We start from the raw sequence: 23942 nt of genomic DNA, 5'->3' as shown, positions 1-23942 counted from the left end.
TCATAACTGTCTGTAACTTCAGCTCAAGGAGATCTGATGGCCCCTCCTCCCTTCTGTGGGTATCGGGCACATACGTTCCTGCCATCACACACCTACATACACAATGACACCAGATGAGACAGGTCACATTAAAATCCCTAACCGAAAAAAGAAATTAAATGGGAGGGCAAGAATGATGTCAACACATATAAGTTAAAATTAAATTATATAATGTTTCCTGAGATTCCAAATATTCTTGCTCTCCCTTCTTTGTGTGTGTGTGTGTGGGTGTGCTTGTGTGTGTGAACATGCACGTAAAGCCCTGATGTCTCTGACAGGAATCATCCTCAGGTGCTCCTCCACCTTATTCAATGGAGCAAGTCCTGTCAATCAAACCTAGAGCTTTATCAATATGGCTAAACCTTGCTAGCTAGCTAGCTGTCTCTCCACCCCAAGGCCAGAATTACAGGTGGTGCACCCTGCAATTTTGCCTGGGTTCTGAGCAGCTCGTATCAGATTCTTGTGCTTGCACAGCAAATGTCTACCGATGATGAGCTGTCTTCTCCACTTCTATTATAAACATTCTGAGACATACTTCCTGGTAGGTATATATGAAGTCCAGAGTTTCAGGGTCATAAATTCACGACAAACGTCACTTGTTCAGTTTCATATTGATTTGATAAAATACATACAGCTTTAACAAACAGTCTTGCTTGAAAGTCGCCTTTGTCGCTGCCTTTCAAGCATGTGTCCTTGACATTCGCACAGGCGCTGTGGGAAATACATGGGAAATCTTCCAAAATCCAAGGGTGTAATAGTTTACCCACAATATGAGCTGAGAACTTGTCTTTGTTAACTGACCAGGTGATAAGCTAAAATAAAGTTTGCAGCACGTATTAATCCTTGCTGAGCTTCTCTCCCAGAGGTTCAGAGCCAACCAGGATCTCCTAAGATCTCCCTTGCAACTGGCAGACATGCTCCTCTTAAGGAATCAGGATGTCTGTCCTTGCCATTTCTCAGGCCGGCCATTATGAAACAGATTTCCCCAGCCCGAGGTATCCTGGGCTATTTACTCATTCAATTCCATTTTCTGTTGAACTTAAGGTCCCCATCACAACCAATTTCTCCCTTCCCATCTGTGTCTGAACCTTTCTCTTTCCATCTTGTCTGACCTGCATCTGAGACATTTCCGGAAGGTTCCATGCCTCACGCCAGAATGCAAATGCATTCTTATTTCTCTTTGCTATAGAGCCAAATAAAGAAGGCAAGAAGTGAAACATGAAGCCAGGCATGGGAGACTTTTGTCTTCCCATCAGCTCAGCAGGAGCAGGATTATGGGAGTGTGGTGTCAGGGCACACGGGAAAGTATCATTGATGTCTGCCATGAGTCTCTAGAAGAGGCACTCACCTGCTCCCAATTTTAAACCCTGAAAGGCTTGTAGCAGTAACTATTATTGAAGGGAGTCCTAACTGAACACAAGAGGTTTACCTGTGAATGTGATCAGTAAGTGCACACATGAGGTTTACCTGTGAATATGATCAGGAAGTGTACACATGAGGTTTACCTGTGAATATGATCAATAAGTGCACACATGAAGTTTACCTGTGAATGTGATCAGTAAGTGCACACATGAGGTTTACCTGTGAATGTGATCAGTAAGTGCACACATGAAGTTTACCTGTGAATGTGATCAGTAAGTGCACACATGAGGTTTACCTGTGAATGTGATCAGTAAGTGCACACATGAGGTTTACCTGTGAATGTGATCAGTAAGTGCACACATGAGGTTTACCTGTGAATGTGATCAGTAAGTGCACACATGAAGTTTACCTGTGAATGTGATCAGTAAGTGCACACATGAGGTTTACCTGTGAATGTGATCAGTAAGTGCACACATGAGGTTTACCTGTGAATGTGATCAGTAAGTGCACACATGAGGTTTACCTGTGAATATGATCAGTAAGTGCACACATGAGGTTTACCTGTGAATGTGATCAGTAAGTGCTCACATGAGGTTTACCTGTGAATGTGATCAGTAAGTGCACACATGAGGTTTACCTGTGAATGTGATCAGTAAGTGCACACATGAAGTTTACCTATGAATGTGATCAGTAAGTGCTCACATGAGGTTTACCTGTGAATGTGATCAGTAAGTGCACACATGAGGTTTACCTATGAATGTGATCAGTAAGTGCACACATGAGGTTTACCTGTGAATGTGATCAGTAAGTGCACACATGAGGTTTACCTGTGAATGTGATCAGTAAGTGCTCACATGAGGTTTACCTGTGAATGTGATCAGTAAGTGCACACATGAGGTTTACCTGTGAATGTGATCAGTAAGTGCTCACATGAGGTTTACCTGTGAATGTGATCAGTAAGTGCACACATGAGGTTTACCTGTGAATGTGATCAGTAAGTGCTCACATGAGGTTTACCTGTGAATGTGATCAGTAAGTGCTCACATGAGGTTTACCTGTGAATGTGATCAGTAAGTGCACACATGAGGTTTACCTGTGAATATGATCAGTAAGTGCACACATGAAGTTTACCTGTGAATGTGATCAGTAAGTGCACACATGAGGTTTACCTGTGAATATGATCAGGAAGTGCACACATGAGGTTTACCTGTGAATGTGATCAGTAAGTGCTCACATGAGGTTTACCTGTGAATGTGATCAGTAAGTGCACACATGAGGTTTACCTGTGAATGTGATCAGGAAGTGCACACATGAGGTTTACCTGTGAATGTGATCAGTAAGTGCACACATGAGGTTTACCTGTGAATGTGATCAGTAAGTGCTCACATGAGGTTTACCTGTGAATGTGATCAGTAAGTGCTCACATGAGGTTTACCTGTGAATGTGATCAGTAAGTGCTCACATGAGGTTTACCTGTGAATGTGATCAGTAAGTGCACACATGAGGTTTACCTGTGAATGTGATCAGTAAGTGCTCACATGAGGTTTACCTGTGAATGTGATCAGTAAGTGCACACATGAGGTTTACCTGTGAATGTGATCAGTAAGTGCACACATGAGGTTTACCTGTGAATGTGATCAGTAAGTGCACACATGAGGTTTACCTGTGAATGTGATCAGTAAGTGATCACATGAGGTTTACCTGTGAATGTGATCAGTAAGTGCACACATGAGGTTTACCTATGAATGTGATCAGTAAGTGCACACATGAGGTTTACCTGTGAATATGATCAGGAAGTGCACACATGAGGTTTACCTGTGAATGTGATCAGTAAGTGCACACATGAGGTTTACCTGTGAATGTGATCAGTAAGTGCACACATGAGGTTTACCTGTGAATGTGATCAGTAAGTGCACACATGAGGTTTACCTGTGAATATGATCAGGAAGTGCACACATGAGGTTTACCTGTGAATGTGATCAGTAAGTGCACACATGAGGTTTACCTGTGAATGTGATCAGTAAGTGCTCACATGAGGTTTACCTGTGAATGTGATCAGTAAGTGCTCACATGAGGTTTACCTGTGAATGTGATCAGTAAGTGCACACATGAGGTTTACCTGTGAATGTGATCAGTAAGTGCACACATGAGGTTTACCTGTGAATGTGATCAGTAAGTGCTCACATGAGGTTTACCTGTGAATGTGATCAGTAAGTGCACACATGAGGTTTACCTGTGAATGTGATCAGTAAGTGCACACATGAAGTTTACCTATGAATGTGATCAGTAAGTGCACACATGAGGTTTACCTGTGAATATGATCAGGAAGTGCACACATGAAGTTTACCTGTGAATGTGATCAGTAAGTGCTCACATGAGGTTTACCTGTGAATGTGATCAGGAAGTGCACACATGAGGTTTACCTGTGAATGTGATCAGTAAGTGCACACATGAGGTTTACCTGTGAATGTGATCAGTAAGTGCTCACATGAGGTTTACCTGTGAATGTGATCAGTAAGTGCTCACATGAGGTTTACCTGTGAATGTGATCAGTAAGTGCTCACATGAGGTTTACCTGTGAATGTGATCAGTAAGTGCACACATGAGGTTTACCTGTGAATGTGATCAGTAAGTGCTCACATGAGGTTTACCTGTGAATGTGATCAGTAAGTGCACACATGAGGTTTACCTGTGAATGTGATCAGTAAGTGCACACATGAGGTTTACCTGTGAATGTGATCAGTAAGTGCACACATGAGGTTTACCTGTGAATGTGATCAGTAAGTGCACACATGAGGTTTACCTGTGAATGTGATCAGTAAGTGCACACATGAGGTTTACCTGTGAATGTGATCAGTAAGTGCACACATGAGGTTTACCTGTGAATGTGATCAGTAAGTGCACACATGAGGTTTACCTGTGAATGTGATCAGTAAGTGCACACATGAGGTTTACCTGTGAATGTGATCAGTAAGTGCTCACATGAGGTTTACCTGTGAATGTGATCAGTAAGTGCACACATGAGGTTTACCTGTGAATGTGATCAGTAAGTGCACACATGAAGTTTACCTATGAATGTGATCAGTAAGTGCACACATGAGGTTTACCTGTGAATATGATCAGGAAGTGCACACATGAGGTTTACCTGTGAATGTGATCAGTAAGTGCTCACATGAGGTTTACCTGTGAATGTGATCAGGAAGTGCACACATGAGGTTTACCTGTGAATGTGATCAGTAAGTGCACACATGAGGTTTACCTGTGAATGTGATCAGTAAGTGCTCACATGAGGTTTACCTGTGAATGTGATCAGTAAGTGCTCACATGAGGTTTACCTGTGAATGTGATCAGTAAGTGCTCACATGAGGTTTACCTGTGAATGTGATCAGTAAGTGCACACATGAGGTTTACCTGTGAATGTGATCAGTAAGTGCACACATGACCTGTGAATGTGATCAGTAAGTGCACACATGAAGTTTACCTGTGAATGTGATCATCTGCATCTACAGATTGCTTTTTCATTGTGATTTTTATGATGTCATAGTTCTGAGTCTCTACATGCTTATGCTTACAGTTGGAAAGGCTTTCTTACTACAGAACTTATTGTGGGAGTTTGGCAAAGATATATATATCCCGCTACATACTTTTCTTAGGAATAACTTTTCTAACTTGCAGGAAAATGAAACAGAAAAATAGGCAATAATTCCCCTTAATCCAACAAGACCATTCAAAACTCAGTGTGATTTCGGCTTAGAACAAATTCTTATTGGCCTATGTACATCTTCATAGTAATGTAGAGAAGTGGAGAGGACTAGCAGCACCCATGGCTAAAGAATCAAGAAAGAGTTAGTTCTAGGCCACAAGACAAAAGATGGCAAACCAGGGAGCTGGGATTCAACTCGGGAAATTCCAACTAGAAACGTGTCAGGAAATGTCTCTTCAAGGGAACAGGCATGGGAGACTTTTGTCTGCCCATCAGCTCAGCAGGAGCAGGATTATGGGAGTGTGGTGTCAGGGCACACGGGAAAGTATCATTGATGTCTGCCATGAGTCTCTAGAAGAGGCACTCACCTGCGGAGAACAGGGCAAGCAATAGCGAGCGAGACAAACGGGAGAGCAGAGTTAGTGCACCCGGCAGATCACAGGGTAGGCTGAGCGATGGTGTACCTTGTAAGGCAAAGCACGAAGAAATGAGCTACTCCTAAAACCGAGTCAGATCAGTTGTGGATAGAAAAGTGTGAATTTCCTTTCCAGTGCATGTTGGACATCTGATTATAAAATCATTTTTTAAAAAGATGTATTTATTTAATGTATGTGAATACACTGTTGCTCCCTTCAGACACACCAGAAGAGGGTATTACATCCCATTGCCAATGGCTGTGAGGCACCATGTGGTTGCCGGGAATTGAACTCAGGACCTCTGGAAAAGCAGTCAGTGCTCTTAACCGCTGAGCTGTCATCTTTCCAACACCCCTAACTATAAAATCTCATGTTTGGTTTTAATGCGTTCTTATTCTCTGGGGAAGAGGAGGACATCAGAGAAGAGAAGGAAATCTTAGAACCAACTGTTTCTGTAACTTTCGGGTCAACCCTTGGGTCAGAAAGACCAAGTCTTCACAGCAGCTCTAGCTACAACACCAAAACCTGAATGGCGGCAGCTCCGACATTTATAGCTGTGTGTTGATCTTGTTTACTGAGTGCAGCACTGAGTAGTACTAACTTCTCCCCCAAATCCGTGGGAATAAAGCAGAGGGGAGGAGGAGGAGAAAGGGAAACCTATTTTAGTCTTTAAATTTTCAAAAAATATAATACTGTCAGAAGAGAATCGTCCACTTGGGATAGTATAACAAACTATCCTTAACCTATGGGCTTATAGAAACAGAAATGCATTATGGCCGGGGAAGCTGGAAGATGCTGGCAGATTGTACTTCTATGCATCAACTTTTCTTGCTGTGCCTTCACATAGAGAAAGGATACATGGTCTCTCTGGGACCTCTCTACAGGGACGCTAATGCCATCAAGGAGGGTTCTGCCAATCACCCCGGAAATGCTCCTCCTCCTAGTAGGATTATCTGGGGGTTAGGCTTTTACTATTTGCATTTTGGGAAACACGCAAACTGAAGCAAATATCCACGTCAAGTATAAAGATTAATAAGCAGTGGTTGTAAGTCTTTTGCTCAGAATCGTCCAGGGGTGTCACATTCTCCTCAAAGGAAGTCTTCACTGGGATCCAAGTCCAGCTCCTTCAGAATGAACACTTACTCTTATCAAGCTCCACACCCTTCCCAGAGTACATTCCATTCAGCTGGGGTATCCTGCCTCAGCTCTGACCTTCTTCCGCCTGCAGCTATCTTATACCTCTGGCTTGAGTCTCCCTTCCCCCAGGGCTTCCCCAGGAGGCTATCCCTACAGTAAGCCCTTCCTTGACCACCAAGCATCAAACTTCAAAACCTACCCACTTTGACCTAGGCTCCCTGTCTTCTGCATTTCCTTTTTAAAAATCCTTAGCACGTATCGCTATAGAATGCATACTGTTAACTACTCGTATTGGTTGTTTAAATCTCTCCATCAGAATCAGATTGGGGGCAGAATTCTGTTATCTTTCCAAACAGAAGGAGGCTCTTCAAATACCCGTTGAAGGCATTCCTGGACAAGGCCCCACAGATCCACCCTGTAGCTGAGGGAGCAGGACAAAGCCCCAGGTGAGGGGATTCTTTTTCATCCTCTTCTCTCCCAATTGGATGCCTCAGCACGTTTCCAGTGCCATACTTCCTTTATACTTTGATATACAATATGCATTTGGACCTTTAAAATAGTGCGGGTGGGGTGATGTGTGTGTGTGTGTTCATGTGTGTGGCGTGTGGAAGCCAGTGGATGTTGTCAGGTGCCTCTCTCATTCTCTACTATATTTTGTGTGTACGTATTCATGTGTGTGCATGTGTGTGTGCCTGTGTATATGTGTGTAAGTGTATTTGTGTGTGCGCGCATGTGCACATACATGTATGTGTGTGTTCTTTGTGGTTTTTCTTTTGCATTCACGGTTGTACTTCTGAAACTCACCCACGTCATATGTAACTTTGATTCTGGGTTCGTTTCAATATGGCATTATGCTGTACGATCACATCGTTGTTAATTTAGGGTGGGATTTTTTTAAAGCTGGCTGACATTTGGATTATTTATGGTATTCGGCATTACAAAGTTTGCTGCTTGCTGTGGATGCTCAGGATCATACTTCATAAATTACAGGCACCTGACAGCCTGAGCTTCGTCTGTGCTGGATAGCATCAGCTGATTCCTCCAGAGAGCAGCACGCTGTTCCAGGACATCTGTACCTCACCGTAACTTAACGTCACCGAACATTTAAGAAGAACCCCCAGTCAAGTCTTTCGGTAGTAGAACCGCCTTGTGATTTGGGTCAAACTCACCTGATCGCCAATCGTACTTACTCGGTCACCATCTCTGTCTGTTTGGGTTTCTTTCTCTGTAAATTGCCTTGACCATTCTTGGTTGGTATTTGTTTCCTCTTTCTGTTGCAAATGTGATCCCCCCCCCCCCAACTCAAGCATCTCGGCTATGAGTGCCGGGTAAGCTACTTATGCTAGAACATACTCTCCAGGTGTGGGACTGGATCATCAACCTGTGTGATCTCTTTCCTGGAATAGAACTTGATGATGCAGTATGATTGAATATATTACTTTTCTTTTATGCTATAGATTTTAACCTTTTAAATGAATTTTTAAATAATTGTTTGTAGTAGCAAGCAGTATGCTATCTCTGTGGAGGAAACAGTATTTTCTTCGTATGCTAAAAGTAAATTAATAAATAAAAACCATGAAAGATAATTTGGGAATTCCGGGAGGTATTTGCTTGTTGAATTTACATGTAAAAATAAACAGATTCCGTTCCAAAGAAATACTTTATCTTGTGAAGAAGAGGATCTACAAAACCAGGTAAGGCACAAATTATCTCAGAACTGAAATAAAGACTAACAGTGTCAACACCTTGAAGCCGGAGTGCTTTTGTTTTGTCTTTCTATCTGTATTGTCTGTATCAGTTTCACTGGCATTTCTGTGAGCATGATGTCTAACAGAAACAACTAAAGAAAGAAAAGATTTATTTGGGCTCATGGTTTCAGCCTGTCATAGTGGTGAAGGCATGGAGGAACTGCTCAGTTCACGGTGGTGGAGACGTGTGGCAGAGGCTGCTTACACTATGGGGGACCAGGAAGCACAGAACAAGACAGGAAGTAGGCAGGGATAATGTTCTCCTAGAGACCTCCACCCACCTGCTTGACCCTATCTCCCAAAGGTTCCACCATCTCCTAAAACAGAGACATCAGCTGGAGACTGTGTAGCAACCATGAGCCTTGGGGCACATTTCAGATTCAAACCTATTGGTATTACGGTCAGCTTGTAACTGACAAAACTGAGCTTCAGAAATGCTCAACAGATGAACCAGCTATGCACAGAACAGTTTATGTTCTTTATCAATGGAGACTGCCACTCTCTGCTTACAGAGAAAACCCCGGACTCAGTGGATGCCCTATGGAACTAGGAGACTGAGTCTCACAAAACATGCCAGTCATATGCACCTCTATCAGAATGGAATGCAAGATGGATACATTGTAGCAGGATATGTATATACATTATTGATACATAATGTCCATCAGGGATTTGTTTCTTGATTAGGCAGATGATTCCAAACTCTGGAAATCTAGTGATGGAAACTCAGAAGAGGAATTTTATGGCTGATGTTAAAATACTTTAGAAAACAAAGTCATTGAAATAATGACATATTGTGAAGCAAACTAGGGTTCTCAAGTAGTAATATCTTGGGCCTCAACCACAGTTGGAGGTGTTCAACGGCATTTTGGATGGTTACATCTGTAGGATTGGGTCTGCAACCAGCGGGCAGAAGTCAGACATGTTGTGAACATTCTACAATAGTCCACAGAGTGGGCCCCAATGCCTAGTCTGATGACAAAAATGTATCTTGTCCCCAAATACCAGTGACGTCAAAGCTGAGGAATGACAAGTGAACAGAGCAGACATCTACATCAGACCCAAGTATCTACATGAATAGAATCTAATGCAAAGGCATCATTCTTTTTTTTTTCTTTTTTTCGGAGCTGGGGACCGAACTCAGGGACTTGCGGTTGCTAGGCAAGCGCTCTACCACTGAGCTAAATCCCCAACCCCCAAAGGCATCATTCAATCACTGGAACGTTACAGATTTCATAGAACCAGGCTATTTGAAAAGGAAATAAAAGATAATCTAAACTCATTTATCACACCCACAAATGCATAAAAACGAAGACAAAAACATAGCATTAAAACAACAAAAACAAAAAATCCCAAAATATAAACCACAACCTGGGGACAAAACATAGTATCAGAAAAACAAATATTCTTGATGTGCAAAGACTTTTAAAATTCAGTTTAAAAAAAAGCCATAAGGATGAAACCAGTGATGGAGATACAAAGATACATAGAGCAACAACTAAAGTTACATATAAATCATCCAACATAGGAGTGAAAAACTAAAATTAAAATTAGACAAATTTCTTACCTTTTGATAAGAGACAAAGCCAATGCTCAACAATGTCTGATGCACGGGCTGTTGCGTCAGGGCCCAGGGTTGAGTCCTGCAGTGCTCTCTATCAGCGGCAATAAATACTGCTGTGTACGTGGGCTATCCATTCTCTCATCTCATGGGAAACTACAGCAGGCGTGGCTCTATAATGAATAGTCTGCATTTATGTTGCCCAAATGCTGGCTAAACAGCTCCCCTTTCTATAGACTGACCTTGTTTGTATAAATCTATACAAACCCAATCTTCTTGGCACGGACTCATGAGAGGCAGCACCAGGGAATTGTATTAGCCACAGTGATTTATCCAGCCCTTTAGACTGCCATTTATTTCCCAGTAGAAAAGTAGTTTAGAGCATTTCAGTATTTCACTACTCACCGATTTCCCCCCAAACGTCCATTAGAAGTTCAAGTTTAAAAAAAAATAAATAAAACAACCCTCCTACTGGCCTGCAGACATCCTAATGGCTTGGGTTGTGCTCATGAATATTTCTAAAGAAATAATTGTTGTGCATAGTACCAACATCCAGAAAGGATCCTTGTTTTACTGGGGGGAGGGAAACAATCTCCTTCTATTTCTGCATCTAAATTACCCCAGATTCTTGCTCCAGCAGAGTGCTTGAATAGAACCGTTAATATTCATCTTCTCTATGGGACGTGTGACCCGAGGTGAGAACGAGGAGTCTGCCTGGGGCCCAGATGGACTCTGCTGAGGATGAGGATACCCAGTGGGCAGTACACAGAAGACTCTCACGGACCACAGGTGCTGCACGTACTTGCCACCATAACTCAAAACCTGTTCCCTTCCACCTTCCCTGCAAACGAGATGTCACGATAACCCAACTATGACACCACTGCCTCATTCAGGGCCCCTCTGGTGGGTGTCAACAGGAAAGAAGGCAGGTCTCACAAGCTTCTGGAAAAACCTGCAAAGGGCGAAAGCAATGAGTCAGGTACACAAGTGTTTCAGATGGATGGGCAGATGGCTCAGGGGCCAAAGCACTCTGTGGGCAAGGGTGAGGAGCTGAGTTTGGATCCCCAGGAAAAATCTGAATAGGCATAGTAGCCACTCATAATCTGAGCACCAGGGGGGCAGATACAGGAACCCTGAGAAAACCTGGCTAGCTAACGGATGGACAAACTCTGGGTTCAATTATGAGACGTGGCCTCAATAAACAATAGAGATCATCACTGAAAGATGACATCTGACATCAACTCCAGGATGCTACATACATGGTGCACACACACACACACCTATGTGCAGTCAGGCACACATACAAACACACAAACACACAGGTACACTCCTGCATGCACATGAGCATACACGCCTGAGCACAGGCACACGCACACACATACTCACATATACACTCACACACACACATACTCACATATACACTCACACACACATATACACATATATACACACTCACACATATACACACATGCACATATACATACAGGTATACACAAACACGCTCATATATACACGCTTGTTCACACACCCATGCGCATATATGCACACACACGAACCCATGCACATTCAACTCAGGCACCATGCATACAAACACATGCAAAAAAGTATTTTGAGCATTTTGGAAAGAAAAGACATTTCCTTGCTGGGACATCCCAAAGCTGCAAGGAAGGAAGCCATTCTTCAGAATCCTTTGTTTATATGGAGGACCCCACAGATATTCCCAGGAGAAACCACACATTACCAAGGAGTGGTGATGACATTCATATGAATGGGAATACACCATCAGCCCCGAGCTCCGGGAAAATGAAGAATCGACTGTCCTTCAGAAGTCAACTGCTAGGCAGCCTTCGTTGTCACTGGCTCTTTGCTGCTTTCCTTAGAACTACTTTACGCTCCTCACCACATATTATAAGGTTGCCTCTTTACTCCCTGATAGTATTTCCTCTCACTGCCCACTTTACATCACAGTTCAGCTCCAGCCACACTGGCCATTCATCAAACAAAGCCAACAGGCTCTTGCTTCAGGTAAATATTTTCTGAATGAATAAATGGCCGTGTATTTGAAAGTCAGAGAAACAAGGACTCCAGAGGGCAGTCCCTGCATCTTCCCATCTGTATGGGTTCCAAAGAGGCAAGTCAAAGAGCAGGGTGGAGTCCGTGGAGCAGCACGGTCCCCGCACCAAGGCTCCATAGAGCAGGGTGGTCTATGCACTGAGGCTTTCATGGAGCAGGGCGGTCCGTGCACCGAAGCCTCAGTTGGGACAGTTGCTATGCCCTCCTCTCATCTCACCTTTGCTTAAACACAAATTAGTGTTTCCTGCCCGCCTTCATGCTCTGGGCAGATCTAGCATTTCATGGGTAGCCATCTTGTTAGTAACTTGGCAATTCTGAAAATGCCTCCTGTCTTCAAAAACCAGACCTGTCCCTCCAAGAATGGAGTGAGCAGACAGGGAGGAGTACAAAGGAGAGGCAATTTGTCAATTCCAGATTAACAAATTTAAGTGGGATAAAACTTTAAATCAGTTGCCAAGGGGGATGAAGAAAAGGGTTTGGACTCTTAGCAGGATACTAGCTAAGAGGCACTGCAGCTCTGAGAAGCATTACACCTCCTTGGATTTCCTTGCTGGTCTCTAGAGCAGCAGGTCTCAAAGACTAGAAAACAGCTGCAGCAATGAATTCCCTTCTGCAGCCCAGCTGAGTGGGGAGTTTTAAAAAGCTGAGCTAGGAAGGAGTGCCTCACGCTGCAACCACTCACCAAGTCCTAGAGGCTGCTTCAGCCAGCTCTCCTGATGGGAGATGCTTCAGGGGCATTGAGTCTCCCCTGACTCTTTCCCCTCTGAATCCTGAAGGTAGCCTTCCTTCTTTTCCTCCTTTATCAGATCTTGTAGCAGTTGGCTTTGCAGCCCTGGGCATCTGAATGACAGATTTCCAGTTGCATCCTGATTGGCTGAAAGATACATGCAAATAAGGTAAAAAAATAGGACCAATCAGGGAAGAGCCGTCAAAGTTGGTGTCTAAGCGGAAGAACCCTGAACTCGCCAAAAGCTGCTAACATTTCAGTCAGGTCCTCTCATGTCTCTGTAGAGGTAGGCACACTTATAAAGTGTTTTTGTCTGTTCCTGTGGCCACAGCGTCTTTGCAAGTCACAAAGATGTCCTTCCCCGCTTTGTCCAGCTGGGTGGGGGTGGAGTCCTTTTAGCAGCTTCAGCTGATGAAGTAACAGCTATTCACAGGTCTTCTCTCTGCGGCCTGTATACTCCAGCAGCTTTGTCCTGAATGTGCAGATTCACGCCAGCGTGCTTTTCCCTGGTGCTCTCTGTTCTCCTCTACTTTCCCTTCAGTAGATTGTGTTGAATGGGTCGCGATGTCACTGCAATATGTGTGCACAAGCAAGACTCCATGGGTACGGGGATGGGCAAATGGAAAGACTTTCTTTCACAGTATCAGAAAGAAAAAAAGTCAGCTACTGTTACCGCTAACATGGTGGGACTTCCCCCAACATCCTAGCTTGGTAGCTGTGGGTTCTGATTAAAAAAATTTTTTTTTCAAGCAAATAATTTATGCTGGGTTATTTATTTTATCCTGTACCAAAAAAGAGCTTTGAGATGCTCACTTCCTGCTGCACAGACTTTTAAAAGAACAGGCTAATGCCAGGACACATCCCTGGGGGCAGGAAGCACACAGCCAGGCTGGAGAGCAGCCCGGGCATCTGTGTTCTTAGGGCATCCTGACAGAGCCTGGCACATTCTCCTCTTCTCAGCTGCCGTGATCCTTGATTCTGATTAAGTCGGATACCCGAATTAACAGGGACAATCAGTAAAGATTGTTGGGAACCCAGGGGCTATGCTGAATCACTGTGTTGTGGACACCAGCTGCTGTTTTACCCAGACTGTCAGAGAATTTGGCTGTTCTCTCTGCAAACATCCGAGCATCCGAAAATGAGGCTGTTATGGGAGTTTCTCTTATATTCTTAAGACGAACCTATTCTGTGGTAGCCACAAAGGTGCAGAAGGTATAAAGAGAATTATCCTGTGAGAGAAGAGAATCAACCCATTTTCCACGAATGAATTTCTTTAAAACAGCTTTCTGCTGTTAAAGAAATTAAAATATAATGGCGTCATTTTCTTCCCCTGTCCTCCCCATTAATGTGACCCCCACCACTCCCCTCAACTCATGGCCTTGTTTCCTCTCTTTCTTTAATCGTATTGCTACATGTGCTCAAGCATGCACAAACATAGATCCTACCTGCTGAACCTCTTTAGTGTTGTGTGTGTGAATGCTTTCAGGGTTACTACTTAAGATTGATTAACCTAGGGGCACTTGAACGGCAGGTCCCCTGCACTCCAGACACCTCCCGAACCTGAAGGGACCCGATCAACAGTTCTCTGCACCCAAATCCCGTGGGAGGGAGAGCTAAACCTTCAGAGGGGCAGACACACCTGGGAAGACAGAAGAGCTACACTCTGCCCACATTTCTGACTCAAGAGGAAAACACCTAATGCCATCTGGGACCCCGGTGCACGGGGGCTCCGGGAAAAGGCGGCACAGGCCCTCCTGGTTGCCGCCCTCACAGAGAGTTCAACAGAAGCCACCCACAAGCAACTTGAGCCACGGGACCACAGATAAGACCAACTTTTCTGCTCCAAGTGACCTGCCTGGTGGACTCAGGACACAGTCCCACAGGAACAACTGAAGACCAGTAGACAGGAAAGACTACACCCCCAAAAGCAGAACACTCTGCTCCCATAGCTGGCTGAAAGAAAACAGGAAAACAGGTCTACAGCACTCCTGACACACAGGCCTATAGGACGGTCTAGCCACTGTCAGAAATAGCAGAACAGGGGTTGGGGATTTGGCTCAGTGGTAGAGCGCTTGCCTAGCAAGCACAAGGCCCTGGGTTCGATCCCCAGCTCCGAAAGAAAGAATAGAAAAAAAAAAGAAATAGCAGAACAAGGTAACACCAGAGACAACCTGATGGTGAGAGGCAAGCGCAGGAACCCAAGAAACAGAAACCAAGACTACATGGCATCATTGGAGCCCAATTCTCCCACCAAAGCAAACACTGAATATCCAAACACATCAGAAAAGCAAGATCTAGATTTAAAATCACATTTGATCATGATGCTAGAGGACTTCAAGAAAGACATGAAGAACTCCATTAGAGAAATGCAGGAAAACATAAATAAACAAGTAGAAGCCTATAGAGAGGAATCACAAAAATCCCTGAAAGAATTCCAGGAAAACACAATCAAACAGGTGAAAGAATTAAAAATGGAAATAGAAGCAATAAAGAAAGCACAAAGGGAAAAAACCCTGGACATAGAAAACTAAAGGAAGAGACAAGGAGCCATAGATACAAGCATCACCAACAGAATACAAGAGATAGAAGAGAGAATCTCAGGAGCAGAAGATTCCATAGAAATCATCGACACAATGGTCAAAGATAATGTAAAACAGAAAAAGCTACTGGTCCAAAACATACAGGAAATCCAGGACTCAACGAGATCAAACCTAAGGATAATAGATATAGAAGAGAGTGAAGACTCCCAGCTCAAAGGATCAGTAAATATCTTCAACAAAATCATAAAAGAAAACTTCCCGAACCTAAAGAAAGAGATGCCCATAAACGTACAAGAAGCCTACAGAACTCTAAATAGATTGGACCAGAAAAGAAACTCCTCCCATCACATAATAGTCAAAACACCAAATGCACAAAATAAAGAAAGAATATTAAAAGCAGTAAGGGAAAAAGGTCAAGTAACATATAAAGGCAGAACTATCAGAATCACACCAGACTTCTCACCAGAGACTATGAAAGCCAGAAGATCCTGGACAGATGTCAAACAGACCCTAAAAGAACACAAATGCCAGCCCAGGTTACTGTATCCTGCAAAACTCTCAATTAACATAGATGGAGAAACCAAGATATTCCATGACAAAAACAAATTTACACAATATCTTTCTACAAATCAGCACTACAAAGGATATTAATGGTAAAGGCCAACATAAGGAGGCAAGCTACACCCTAGAATAAGCAAGAAACTAATTGTCTTGGCAACAAAACAAAGAGAAGAAAAGCACACAAACATAATCTCATATCCAAATATGAATATAACTGGAAGAAATAATCACTATTCCTTAATATCTCTCAGCATCAATGGTCTCAACCCCCCAATAAAAAGACAAACTGGATAAGAAAGAGGACCCTGCATTCTGCTGCCTACAGGAAACACACCTCAGAGACAAAGACAGACACTACCTCAGAGTGAAAGGCTGGAAAACAACTTTCCAAGCAAATGGTCTGAAGAAGCAAGCTGGAGTAGCCATTCTAATATCAAATAAAATCGATTTTTAACTAAAAGTCATCAAAAAAGATAAGGAAGGACACTTCATATTCATCAAAGGAAAAAATCTACCAAGATGAACTCTGAATCCTAAATATCTATGCTCTAAATACAAGGGCACCTACATACATAAAAGAAACCTTACTAAAGCTCAAAGCACACATTGCGCCTCACACAATAGTAGTAGGAGATTTCAACACCCCACTCTCATCAATGGACAGATCATGGAAACAGAAATTAAACAGAGACATAAACAGACTAAGAGAAGTCATGAACCGAATGGACTTAACAGATATTTATAGAACATTCTATCCTAAAACAAAAGGATATACCTTCTTCTCACCACTTCATGGTACTTTCTCCAAAATTGACCATATAATTGGTCATAAAACAGGCCTCAACAGATACAGAAAGATAGAGATAATCCCATGTGTCCTATCAGACCACCACGGGCTAAAGCTGGTCTTCAATAACAATAAGGGAAGAAAGCCCACATATACATGGAAGGTGAACAATGCTCTACTCAATGATAACCTGGTCAAGGAAGAAATAAAGAAAGAAATTAAAGACTTTTTAGAATTTAATGAAAATGAAGGTACAACATACCCAAACTTATGGGACACAATGAAAGCTGTGCTAAGAGGAAAACTCATAGCGCTGAGTGCCTGCAGAAAGAAACAGGAAAGAGCATATGTCAGCAGCTTGACAGCACACCTAAAAGCTCTAGAACAAAAAGAAGCAAATACACCCAGGAGGAGTAGAAGGCAGGAAATAATCAAACTCAGGGCTGAAATCAACGAAGGAGAAACAAAAAGGACCATAGAAAGAATCAACAGAACCAAAAGTTGGTTCTTTGAGAAAATCAACAAGATAGATAAACCCTTAGCCAGACTAACCAGAGGACACAGAGAGTGTGTCCAAATTAACAAAATCAGAAATGAAAAGGGAGACATAACTACAGAATCAGAGGAAATTAAAAAAAATCATCAGATCCTACTACCAAAGCCTATATTCAACAAAACTTGAAAATCTGCAGGAAATGGACAATTTCCTAGACAGATACCAGGTACCGAAGTTAAATCAGGAACAGATAAACCAGTTAAACAACCCCATAACTCCTAAGGAAATAGAAGCAGTCATTAAAGGTCTCCCAACCAAAAAGAGTCCAGGTCCAGACGGGTTTAGTGCAGAATTCTATCAAACCTTCATAGAAGACCTCATACCAATACTATCCAAACTATTCCACAAAATTGAAACAGATGGATCACTACCGAATTTCTTCTATGAAGCTACAATTACTCTTATACCTAAACCACACAAAGACCCAACAAAGAAAGAGAACTTCAGACCAATTTCCCTTATGTATATCGACACAAAAGTGCTCAATAAAATTCTGGCAAACCGAATCCAAGAGCACATCAAAACAATCATCCACCATGATCAAGTAGGCTTCATCACAGACATGCAGGGATGGTTTAATATACGGAAAACCATCAACGTAGTCCATTATATAAACAAACTGAAAAAACAAAACCACATGATCATTTCATTAGATGCTGAGAAAGCATTTGACAAAATTCAACACCCCTTCATGATAAAAGTCCTGGAAAGAATAGGAATTCAAGGCCCATACCTAAACATAGTAAAAAGCCATATACAGCAAACCAGTCTCTAACATTAAACTAAATGGAGAGAAACTTGAAGCAATCCCACTTAAATCAGGGACTAGACAAGGCTGCCCACTCTCTCCCTACTAATTCAACATTGTTCCTGAAGTTCTAGCCAGAGCAATCAGACAACAAAAGGAGATCAAAGGGATACAGATTGGAAAAGAAGAAGTCAAAATATCACTATTTGCAGATGATGATATGATAGTATATTTAAGTGATCCCAAAAGTTCCACCAGAGAACTACTAAACCTGATAAACACCTTCAGCAAAGTGGCTGGGTATAAAATTAACTCAAATAAATCAGTAGCCTTCCTCTACAAAAGAGAGAAACAAGCTGAGAAAGAAATTAGGGAAACAACACCCTTCATAATAGTCCCAAATAATATAAAACACCTCGGTGTGACTTTAACCAAGTAAGTGAAAGATCTGTATGATAAGAACTTCAAGCCTCTGAAGAAAGAAATTGAAGAAGACCTCAGAAGATGGAAAGATCTCCCATGCTCATGGATTGGCAGGATTAATATAGTAAAAATGGCCATTTTACCAAAAGCGATCTACAGATTCAATGCAATCCCTATCAAAATTCCAATCCAATTCTTCAGAGAGTTAGACAGAACAATTTGCAAATTCATCTGGAACAACAAAAAAACCCAGGATAGCTAAAACTATCCTCAACAATAAAAGGACTTCTGGGGGGATCACTATCCCTGAACTCAAGCAGTATTACAGAGCAATAGTAATAAAAACTGCATGGTATTGGTACAGAGACAGACAGATAGACCAATGGAATAGAATTGAAGACCCAGAAATGAACCCAGACACCAAGGGGCCAAAACCATCCAATGGAAAAAGATAGCATTTTCAGCAAATGGTGCTGGTTCAACTGGAGGTCAGCACATAGAAGAATGCAGATCAATCCATGCTTATCACCCTGTACAAAGCTAAAGTCCAAGTGGATCAAGGACCTCCACATCAAACCAGATACACTCAAATTAATAGAAGAAAAAGTGGCGAAGCATCTTGAACACATGGGCACTGGAGAAAATTTCCTGAACAAAACACCAATGGCTTATGCTCTAAGATCAAGAATCGACAAATGGAATCTCATAAAACTGCAAAGCTTCTGTAAGGCAAAGGACACTGTTGTTAGGACAAAACGCCGACCAACAGATTGGGAAAAGATCTTTACCATTCCTACAACTGATAGAGGGCTTATATCCAAAATATACAAAGAACTCAAAAAGTTAGACTGCAGGGAGACAAATAACCCTATTAAAAATGGGGTTCAGAGCTAAACAAAGAATTTACAGCTGAGGAATGCCAAATGGCTAAGAAACACCTAAAGAAATGTTCAACTTCTTTAGTCATAAGGGAAATGCAAGTTAAAACCACCCTGAGATTTCACCTCACACAAGTCAGAATGGCTAAGATCAAAAACTCAAGTGACAGCAAATGCTGGCGAGGATGTGGAGAAAGAGGAACACTCCTCCATTGCTGGTGGGATTGCAGACTGGTACAACCATTCTGGAAATCAGTCTGGAGGTTCCTCAGAAAATTGGACACTGAACTACCTGAGGACACAGCTATACCTCTCTTGGGCATATACCCAAAAGATGCCCCAACATATAACAAAGACACATGCTCCACTATGTTCATAGCAGCCTTATTTATAATGTCCAGAAGCTGGAAAGAACCCAGATACCCTTCAACAGAGAAATGGATACAGAAAATGTGGTACATCTACACAATGGAATATTACTCAGCTATCAAAAGCAATGATTTTATGAAATTCTTAGGCAAATGGATAGAACTGGAAAATATCATCCTGAGTGAGGTAACCCAATCACAGAAAAACACACTTGGTATGCACTCATTGATAAGTGGATATTAGCCCAAATGCTTGAAATACCCTAGATGCACAGAACACATGAAACTCAAGAAGCATGACCAAAATGCGAATGCTTCACTCCTTCTTTAAAAGGGGAACAAGAATACCCTTGGGAGGGAATAGGGAAGCAAAGTTTAGAACAGAGGCAGAAGGAACACCCATTCTGAGCCTGCCCCACATGTGGCCCGTACATATACAACCACCCAATTAGATAAGATGGATGAAACAAAGAAGTGCTGGCTGACAGCAACCGATGTAGATCTCTTCTGAGAGACACAGCCAGAATACAGCAAATACATAGGCGAATGTCAGCAGCAAACCACGGACCTGAGAATGTGACCCCCGTTGAAGGAATCAGAAAAAGGACTGAAAGAGCTTGAAGGGGCTTAAGACCCCATATGAACAACAATGCCAACCAACCAGAGCTTCCAGGGACTAAGCCACTACCCAAAGACTATACATGGACTGACCCTGGGCTCCAACCTCATAGGTAGCATGAATAGCCTAGTAAGAGCACCAGTGGAAGGGGAAGCCCTTGGTCCTACCAAGACTGAACCCCCAGTGAACGTGATTGTAGGGGGGAGGGCGGTAATGGGGGAAGGCTGGGGAGGGGATCACCCATAGAGAAGTGGAGGGGGAGGGGTTAGGGGGATGCTGGCCTGGAAACCGGGAAGGGGAATAACAATCGAAATGTAAATAAGAAATACTCAAGTTAATAAAGATGGAAAAAAAAGATTGATTTACCTATCTGGTGCTTGTCTTAGTTATGGGTTCATCGCTGTGAAGAGACGCCATGACCACAGCAACTCTTACAAAGGAAAGCATTCAATTGGTGCTGGATTACAGTTCAGAGATTTAGTCCATTATCATCATGGCAGGCAGACATGGTGCTGGAGAAGGAGCTGAAAGTTCTACATCTGGTTCAGCTGGCAGCTGGAAGAGAGAGAGCCCCTGGACCTGGCTTGGGTGTTTGAAACCTTAAAGCCCACCCCTAATGACATACTTCTTCCCACAAGGCCACACCTCCTAATGCCACTGCCTAAACATTCAAAGAAGAGTCTATGGTGTCCCCTCTCATTCATATCACCCCAGGGCTCATCCCTGAGGAGTCAAATTCATTCATTCATTCATTCATTCATTCATTCTCTCTCTCTCTCTCCCTTTCCACAGCAATCTCCCATCAGTAAGCCTCATTTCAGAAAGCACTGCCTTGCTGTTTTCAAAAGTCTGCAGGGGATCGGGAGGTGGCTTTGTGTAAATGTGAGGGCCTGAGATTGGTTGCCAGCACCCATGTAAAAGGCTGGGCACACTTGTAATCCTGTCACTGCAATGGTGAAAGACAGAAGGATATCTGGGGCTCACTAGACAGCTAGTCTAGCCATCTGATGTAAACTGAAAGTTCCAGTGAGAAACTAAATCAAGAAAATAATGTAGACACCTCCCAATGAACAACACCCTAGGCAGACCTCTAGCCTAAAATGCATTCATATATAAAAACACCCACACATCTGTGAAAATATGAATACCCCTATCCACTTGTACACATACACACACACACACACACACACACACACACACACACACACACACACACACACAGGGGGAGGGGGAAGGAGAGAGAATATCTTATGTCTGTATGGATGTGGTACCTGTCAGTAATAAATCTAATGGCCTATAGTTTGGGCAGGATATAGAAAGTAGGACATCTAGGAGGCAGAGAGTATTCTGGGATAGAGCAAGGCATGGGAGACTCATCCAGGGAAGAAGTGACAAGATGAACACAGGTAATCAACTACGTGGCCGAATGTAGGGTAGAATAAATCGGTCAAGTTACGATCTAGTCAGAGAAGAGCCAGTCTCTATGGCCAAGGTATCTGTAAATATATTTTGAGTCAGAGTCTTATTTCTGAGAAAAAGGGGCTGAGGGGAACAACTGTGGGCACTTCTATAATTAGCGTCCTGGAAATGAGTCTTCCGCTAGCAGCTTTAGATGAAGATGTAGAACTCTCAGCTCTGCCTGCACCATGCCTGCCTGGATGCTGCCATGTTCCTGCCTTGATGATAACAGACTGAACTTCTGAACCTGTAAGCCAGCTCTGATTAAATGTTGTCCCTATAAGAGTTGCCTTGGCCATGGTGTCTGTTCACAGCAGTAAAACCCTAACTAAGACAACAAGGGATTAATGCCAATTAAAGTTGAAATGTGACATGCCATCATAGTATCCAACTGCATACAGTGACAGACAGTGATCTGCTTAAAAATGGCACAGACTGGGGACTGGCTACCTACAATGAGGTAGGGTGTCAACGCTACTCTGGTTAGCCAACTACTCTCTGTAGAGGTGGGGCTCCCACAGGAGAATTGATAAGCTCAGCCTAACACTTGATAATAATCCAGGCTTTGACCTCTGAACAAAACCAGTATTGCTTGAGAATATGCTTAGAAAGGAATTTAAATAAAGTTGAGTACAGAGAAGGAGATTAAATTAAGAGAGAAAGGGGCAGGATAATAATCTCCAAAGAAGGGAGAAAGAAATAAAAATTGATATAAATGTTTTCAAGGGTACACAGAGGTACTAAATAAATAGACTTATGCTTTTGATCCCAATACTCAGGGGGAGACCTCCTGAAGAACTCATTTATAGTCAAGAGAAAATCCAAAGGACCAAAAAAACAAAGAACAAAACAACAACAACAACAAACACCTGATTGGGGACAGTTGGGGACAGCTCTGAAAATGACTGGGACAAAAAAAGAAAAAAAAAGTCTCCAGCCAAAACGTCAGCTTGCACGGCCAATAAATTTTGTTACCTACAGTTTTCGTAACTTATTATTGCAAACCATCATTTCATGAATGGAGATATAGTACAATTTGGTTATATGATCAAACTAACTTGTAAAGAAAGACCGTGTCTTTCACCGCTCTAACAAGGAGCAGAAAATCATCTTTATTTGATCTGTGGGCACTGCACATCCCACACGAGCATTTCAGAGGGTTGTATATTGCCTGTGAAAGTTTCTATGTTGCAGAAAGGAAGGATCAAACAACCAAGGATGCGGCCCTGACAGGATTCACCCTCAGGATGTGGAGATGCTGAGGCTTACTGCTCCAGCTCCCTGCCTGATCCTACCTCAGACTGCACCAATGCTATTTCCTCTAAAGATTTGCTTCCAGGACAACTTCAAAACGGGTGGCACACCTGGCCCAGCCTTAGCAGCTGTTCCAGTCAGTGCTTCACTTAAGCCTGCACTTTCCCATCAGAGACAGCACAATAAATGCCACAGCTAACTTTCTTTTGACCTAAACATTTTCCCAATTTCCTTTGGGCTCCAAAAAGGGAATTCTTTGCCCCAGTTCAGCAGGAAACAGTTAAAGAAGACCACTATTCCAGTCCCTTAAGTTGGGGGTGTATGGTTGTGGTTATTTTATGAGCTATAGATGTGTTTTCATTCCAGGGGATTTTTAATGAGTTGTCTTCTCTATTTATTTTGTGTGCATGTCTTTTCTAGATCTCTCTTTTTTTAAAATTGGATATTTTACTCACATTTCAAACGTTATCCCCTTTCCTAGTTTCCCCTCTGCAAACCTCCTATCCTATCCCCCATACCCTGCTTCTGTGAGGGCGTTCCCTCACCCACCCACCAACCCACCCACTCCTGCCTCACTGCCATAGCATTCCTCTACATTGGAGCATCAAGCCTTCACAGGACCAAGGGTCTCCCCTCCCATTGGTGCCAGATAAGGCCCCTTTAGCTCCTTCAGTCCTTCCCCAACTCCTCCATTGGGGTCCCTGTGATCAATCCAATGGTCAGCTTCGAGCATCCACATCTGTATTGGTCAGGATCTGGCAGAGCCTCTCAGGAGACAGTGGAATCAGGCTCCTGTCAGCAAGTACTTCTTGGCATCAGCAGTAGTGTCTGGATTTGGTGTCTGCATGTGGGATGGAACCCCAGTTGGGGAAGTCTCTGAATGGCCTTTCCTTCAGTCTCTGCTCCACTCTTTGTCCCTGTATTTCCTTTAGACAGGAGCAATTCTGGTTCAAAATTTTGGAGAGGGGTGGGTGGCCCCATCTGTCA

The 23942-nt window shown here is 42.9% G+C and overlaps 1 protein-coding gene across 1 annotated transcript in view; it reads right to left on the bottom strand.

Moving 5' to 3' along the window:
• Pnlip (pancreatic lipase) overlaps nt 1-10453 on the bottom strand; it is a 37725-nt gene extending 27272 nt beyond the window's left edge. Inside the window, exon 1 of the mRNA XM_039102162.2 lies at nt 9970-10453. The gene's annotated coding sequence lies outside the window, so the exon portion shown is untranslated. The remainder of the gene's footprint in view (nt 1-9969) is intronic.
• Nucleotides 10454-23942: the final 13489 nt, after the last annotated feature.

This window comes from Rattus norvegicus, chromosome 1 (assembly GCF_036323735.1).
Source record: "Rattus norvegicus strain BN/NHsdMcwi chromosome 1, GRCr8, whole genome shotgun sequence".
Taxonomy (NCBI): Eukaryota; Metazoa; Chordata; class Mammalia; order Rodentia; family Muridae; genus Rattus; species Rattus norvegicus.
Note: the sequence above shows the minus strand (reverse complement) of the source record. Positions and strands in the feature narration are given on the sequence as shown.